Source organism: Panthera tigris, chromosome B1 (genome assembly GCF_018350195.1).
Source record: "Panthera tigris isolate Pti1 chromosome B1, P.tigris_Pti1_mat1.1, whole genome shotgun sequence".
Taxonomy (NCBI): Eukaryota; Metazoa; Chordata; class Mammalia; order Carnivora; family Felidae; genus Panthera; species Panthera tigris.
The window spans coordinates 40,354,982-40,361,523 of NC_056663.1; the positions used below are offsets into that span (position 1 = coordinate 40,354,982).

The 6,542-nt window shown below is 39.8% G+C and overlaps 1 protein-coding gene across 7 annotated transcripts in view; it reads left to right on the top strand.

The window, feature by feature from the left end:
• The window catches only part of SLC20A2 (solute carrier family 20 member 2), a 107,160-nt gene that overhangs the window by 27,176 nt on the left and 73,442 nt on the right, over positions 1-6,542 (top strand). The window contains exon 1 of one of the 7 annotated variants that reach the window (XM_007097029.3): positions 5,355-6,108. The exons of the other annotated variants lie outside the window; for them this stretch is intronic. The gene's annotated coding sequence lies outside the window, so the exon portion shown is untranslated. Of the gene's footprint in view, positions 1-5,354; positions 6,109-6,542 lie in introns of those variants that run through there. 7 annotated transcript variants of the gene reach the window in all.

The following is a 6,542-nucleotide window of genomic DNA, read 5'->3' on the forward strand; positions in this document are numbered from 1 at the left end:
ATGATGAAGCTAGAATTTGAACCCAGGCAAATACAGATGGATTCTGAATCCATTCCATTCCCCAGGCATACATTGTAGCTTTCCTTTTTCTCTATCTTTGCTTACGTCATTGCTTCTGTATAATGTTCTTTCCACTCCTTTTGCTTTTGAAAGCTCACCAGTATGCAAAGGTGCTATTCAAATGTCACTTTTTCCAAGATGCCTTTTCCTGATTAACCCAACTAGAAGCCTCTTCTTTTCTTAGATTTCTAATGGAATGAAATTTTACCCTTTGAGATACTTACTGATTACTCTCTTATATGGTAGACAGTTTATATTTACCGAGATGTCTCATACCAGATTATAAGCCTCCTGAAGGCAGAACTTTCATTCACACTATTTTCTGCTATCATCATGAACATCCTGCCATTCATACAAATCTTACAGATGCTTGGGAGTTTCATGATGGCAGAAACCAAGTGTTTAACAAATTTTGTTTTAAGTGTATTTATTTATGAGAGAGAGAGAGAGAGGCAGAGTACGAGCAGGGGAGGGGCAGAGAGAGAGGGAGTCACAGAATCTGAAGCAAGCTCCAGGCTTTGAGCTGTCAGCACAGAGCCCAACATGGGGCTTGAACTCACGAACTGTGAGATCATGACCTGAGCTGAAGTCGGACGCTCAACTGACTGAGCCACCCAGACACCCCAACAAATGTTTGTTAAATGGATGACCTTTTAGGAATGTATTCAAACGGTAAAAATTTCCCAGTATTATTCTAAGATACTTTAAAAAATCAACTATGTTAAAATAAGTATTCAAACACTAGCAGTAACAGTACTGCCTTTATGTTCACAGTACTGATATAAATTGTGTTATAAAATCATGCTGAATTAATTACTTAGCAGAGTTTTAAAAAAGAACTGTTTTTAAGAGTTTGCTATGTTTCTCTCTCTCTTTTTTTAGCTTACAAAAAAATGACTGCTGAAGAGGAAATGGTTTGCACTTTTGGAGTTAGAGGTTTCTGCTCATGTGTGGGTAAATTGGTACTCTAATCCATTTCTGAAGTACTAAAACAGGTTGGATAGCTGTGACCTATGCCAGTATAATCCCTCTGAAGCCTAGGATGAAAGAACCATCTCTTTAGCATATATGTGTAGTTGTAGCATTAAAGGCCATGTGTATTTTGTTTCAAATTATAGGATGGACTAAATGGAGAACTTACCACTGTAGCAGTTTTATAATCAGACCATATCACTGTTTCATTTTAGTTTGATTAACATAATAATTGATATGATAAAGTAAATATAGTAAGCAGAATTGTGAGTTTTAAGAATAACAGACATCAGTTAGTCTTGAAAGGTTTAGTTTGGAGATCCAGGGATGGAATGTTACAAATTTTTTGAAGATATGTATATTAGTGAGATTTTGCTGTGTAACAAATCACCTAATACTAGTGACTTAGACAAACAAACATATGATGCCTCACAATAACATAGGTCACTGAGGTGGTTCTTTTGGTTTGGGCTAGCCTGGCTGGTCTCTGCAGGTGGCTGGCAGCCCTGCTGGAGCCACACAGTCTACGATGGCCTGCTGCACATGTCCGGAGTTGTCCTGCTGGCTGGTGCGGGAGCCTTGGCAGCAGGTGGCACATCTTTGTCCCAGATGGTCATCATCAGTGGGCTGGCCAGGGCTTCTTCATGAGGTGTTCTTGGGGTCCAAAGTGCAGCAAGAGAGGGCGAGCCCCCATGGGTCAGGACTTTTCAACTTTGCTCTTGTCTTGCAGGCCAAAGGGTGTGGATATAGGGAAGCAGGAACAAATAGGGGGTCATTACTGCAACAGTCTGCCAAAATAGGGAATTCATGAATGTGCTTAGTTAGTGTCCCTAAATTCTGATTGATCCTTAGGCCAGCAACATGAGGTGATCAAATAGAGAAAATCAGGCTGTCAAAGCTACACAGTTTTCAGAGGGATAGTCTATAGACCCTAGGCTCCCCTGAAATACTTAGTAATCATTTGAAGCCCCTTTCAACTTTTTTTTTTTTTTGAAGCCTTGAGCTATAAAAGTCGGGAACCTTTAATCCTTCCTCACTCAGTAAATATCCCAAATTGATCTTCAGCAAAGACTACGTTGATGGCAGAAGGGGTGTGATCATGATGGCTACAGCTGTTTATTGAGAGCTCATGTGTGCTGGTGCTATATGGCATCTCAGGGAGTTTTAACACTGGCCCTTGATGTTGGCATTATTACCCTTGTTTTACAGGTAAGGAAGCAGAGTCATAGAGGTTAGCTGAGTTCCCTGAAGTCATAGAGCTGGTAGGTGGGAGACTACATTTTGTACCCAGCTCTTTCTGACTCCACAGCTGCATCCAAAGAAGAGTTGCTTACCTAGTGGGTTGATCATGTATTTTTCCAGCATGGAGGCTTTGAGTATTTTATGTCATCCTCTGAAAAACTGAGAACCGTGGAGATACATGAGGGTTTTTTTCCCCCCTTTCTACTCTTTCCCTACCCCACCACCCTCACTAGTTGGACCAAATAACCAGATTTAATTTGAAGATGATAAAAGCTCAGAATGGAAATTTTACTGCGGGTTCAGATGTGATTTTTAAATATTTCAGAAGGGGCATCTGGGTGGCAATTCGTGGTTCATGGGTTCAAGCCCTGAGTTGGGCTATGTGCTGACAGCTCAGAGCCTGGAGCCTGCTTTGGATTCTGTCTCCTCTCTCTCTCTGCCCCTCCCCCGCTTGCGCTAGCTCGCTCTCTCTCTCTCTCTGTCTCAAAACTGAATAATTATTAAAAAAAAACCCTTCATGTAAAAAATAAACTACATCTCTTCCCCACTCTGCCCCAGTTGTGCTCCCAGAGCACAGAGCACATCACTGTGTCTTTGTGCTTACCAGAACGTTGTTTGGGTGGGTCTGCCCTTCGCACCAGAATCTTGTCTGCCCTCCCTGTATCAGCAGCACCTAGCCCCGAACAGGAGCATTCCAGTATCTGGTACATGATTTTATAACTGAATTCCATGCTTGGGGGGAAATTCTTTCCTTCTTTCCTTCTCCCTCCTTTTGGGCTATTCATCCTCCTTTGGTCCTGTCTTTCTCCTTCCTAGATCATTTTTCCTCCCCCCGCCCCCGATCTTCTGATCTTCAGCTTTCCTCAGCTTTCCATTTCTCCCACCAACTCATTAGTCATTTTTATATTCATTACATGTTGAAATGATAGTATCTTGGGTATATTGAGTTAAACCAAATATATTATTCAAATTAATTTTACCTGTTATTTTTATTATTTTTTTACCTTACTACGAGAAAATTTAAAATTATGTATGTGGCTACTCTAGAGGGTCGATATCCAGTTTAATTCATTAATATGAGTTCATAAAACTAGTTTTTGTTTTTGTTTCAATTGCATGGATCTGTTGCACTAGATAAGCCATAGATCACCATCTTCCTTCCACTTACATGGCATTGCCTGGCCTTCCTCCCCCACCACCAAAACTTCCTGAGAACAAATGGGGAGAATTTACCTTGCTTTTAATGATGCACATAGATTTTTCTCTACTGTCATAAGTATGCCTGGAACAAAAGTACAGTTGACTCTTAAATTATTTTCACTAATGAAAAGGAAGCAGCAGAGTGACTAATGTAAATTGGAGGATACACTATTTTCTTTGGAATGTTTTGGTTCTTCCATTTTGGAACAGGTGTGGCCAGTGTTGAAAGAAACAGTGGAGTCATACTCAGCATATTTGATACATGAGGAACTGGAAAACTCAGTGTTCCCTGCCCTCCGTATAATGGATATAAGACTTATCATAGTGTTCTTCTGTAATGCAAACTCCAGTGCCTAAATAAAGTTGGTGTATTTGCTTTTTCTTTCTGGTTTAGGGAAGAAATGTGTTTTAGCTTAGAAACTCTTTTTCCAGGGGTACCTGAGTGGCTTAGTTGGTTGAACGTCAGACTTCAGCTCAGGTCATGATCTCACGGTTCATGGGTTCAGGTCCTGTGATGGGCTCTGTACTGACAGCTCAGAGCTTGGAGCCTGCTTCAAGTTCTGTGTCTCCCTCTCTCTGCCCTTCCCTCGCTCATACTCTATTTCTCTCTCTCAAGAATAAATAAACATTAAAGAAAAAAAAAAAGAAACTCTTTTTCCAAACTATGATAACAGGATAAGGATGATTGTGTCAAAAATAGCCTCACAGCATCTTCTTTTGGCATTAAGAATTCTAGAGTGAGTTTGCTGTCAATCACTAAGAGTTAATTATATTGATTAGGGCAAGTCATCTTTGATAGTGCCTTCTTGTTTCCTTTTGGCATAGAGTGGGAAATGCTTACCTCCAGTGACTTTGGGTTGGGGTAGTGGTGAGTGTACCTCCAGCTACCATCTTGCAAGGGTTTTAGCGAGTCCTGCTTACCATTGGGTAGTGGGGGTGGCATCCCAGACCTGCAGCTAGCAGTTTTTGTAAACAACTTGGAGGAGGTTTGTGCTGGTGGTTACCAGCTCATGCCAATGGGAATCAACCTGTTTACCACTTTGGGTGTTTGTGCCATAGGTGGACGGTACTTCATAAGAGCATAGTCCTGTCTTAAAGATCCATGTAATAGGATACCTACCTGTGACAGAGAGTCAAGGAGTGAAACCCTGTAGCACAGACCTGGGATTTGGGAGTTAAGTAGAATAAATCTCTTACATTCTTCTCCTTCTTCTTCTTCTTCTTTTTTTTTTTAAATCTCTTGCATTCTTAAACTAACATTTTAAAATCAGAAAAACAGCTTAGAAAAGATCTATAGGATTATAGCTAAATGGTTAATATGGAAGACATATATGTCATACAGAGGTTAGGAGGGCGATGGAATGATCCAGTGTTGATTCAGAATGAAGCCTTGGACAAGTCATTGAATTTCCCTGTTTTACCCATGTGTTTAAAAAAAAAGGGGGGGGTGGGGGGGTGGGAATAATATCTCCCTGATGTGTTTGGGGATTTGAGGTTTGTAATGTGTTTTGAGATCTTTCATAAAGTGTCCAGTAAGACCAGAGTATGTCACCAGAACTCAAATGTTTAAAACTTATCGAAACCATCTTGAGTAGATGTTATGCAATTCTGTGGCTTTGATAATAAGTTGTACTTATTAAGGAAGTACATATATATATTTGGAAGTATATATATTTTAAAAGAAATTCTGTGCTATTTCTCGTTTTCTTTTGACTATCAGATGTGTGCTTGGGGTCTTCAGCTGTTAACTTGAGTGTCAACATGATTTATAGATGGTCTGTCATCTATAGAGGACAGTTTACCAGTTCCAGCTAGCCATGCAGTTAAATGCACTTCAGAATGTTTCTTGCCAAGGACGATGCCTTTTGCAAATGTTTGAGATGTTTGTTCTCACTTGTAATTTATTAGTGAACCTGTGTCCTAATAGCAACTCCTTGGAAGTGCAGAAGACAAAGCTAGAAGGCAAGTGAATGACATTGGTTCGTTTTATATCAAGAAAAAAGCGTTCATTGAAGAGTACTTGTTGTTAAACTTACTAGTTTGTATATTTGATTCCTGTTCAATTTCACATGGTACCACATCTAATCACACTGTGTAAAGAATCTGACAAAACGTCCTTTTACTTTGCTTTTCCTTGTGAGGAGCATACAGCACTGCCACCTTGTTGCCAAAGTTTTGTTTGATCTGAATGTGCTTAAAAAATCAAGTGAGCGCCTGTTGTGAAAAAGAGCTTACTCTTTCTTTGTCAGTACTTGCGAAAACAACTTAAAAGAAGTTAGTATTATTGGACTGAATTCAGTAATTAGCATAATCATGATGCTATGTATTGTTCAGCAGAGCACGCCCCTTGGCCAAATTTCCCATTAAGAGGACACCGATGTTGTCCTAGTGAATAAATCCCAGCACACATGATGCAAATCAGCGAGTTCCTGCCTGCTGCGCCGGTGCGGTTAATTTTAGCTGGGGTTTGTTCTAGGAGTTGTAAAACTGTTTACCCAAGTAGAAGTTAGTAAGCTGAAATGTGACTTCTCGGCCTAAGGTGATAGGATATCTATTTTAGACTTCAGATTGTGTTCATGGTCGGGAGAACAGTCTTCTGAAGAATTGCGGCTCAGATTTCTTTTGAAAGTGCTTGTAAGTAGTGGCTGGGTTTTTAAGATTTCTCTTTGTTCTTCTCTCCTTAAATCTTCCTAATGTTGCTATCATAGTAACTTTTCATCTCTTGGGAAAACTGGAAACTTTGGGGTGGCTACTTCAGGGGATTCTAAGAATGGTGGCAAAGGTTTTTCTTTACCGTGTATCCTACTGCAAGAAACCTACCTCATTTGGTTTTCCCAAGAGAAAGTATTTGATTCTTACTGTTTTTATCTTGGCAGAAGCAGTCTGTAGATTATTCCTTATTTTATCTGTTAAAATATTTGATTAATGGGATGGTTGTCTCATTGAGCTTTATTTCTATGGTAACCTAACTCTCAGGAAAAAAAAAGTTAAAAGTAGATTCCTGTTGTACTTACTGTGAGTTACAATTTATATGCAGAAATAATGGGAGTGTCATATGTAATTGTGTA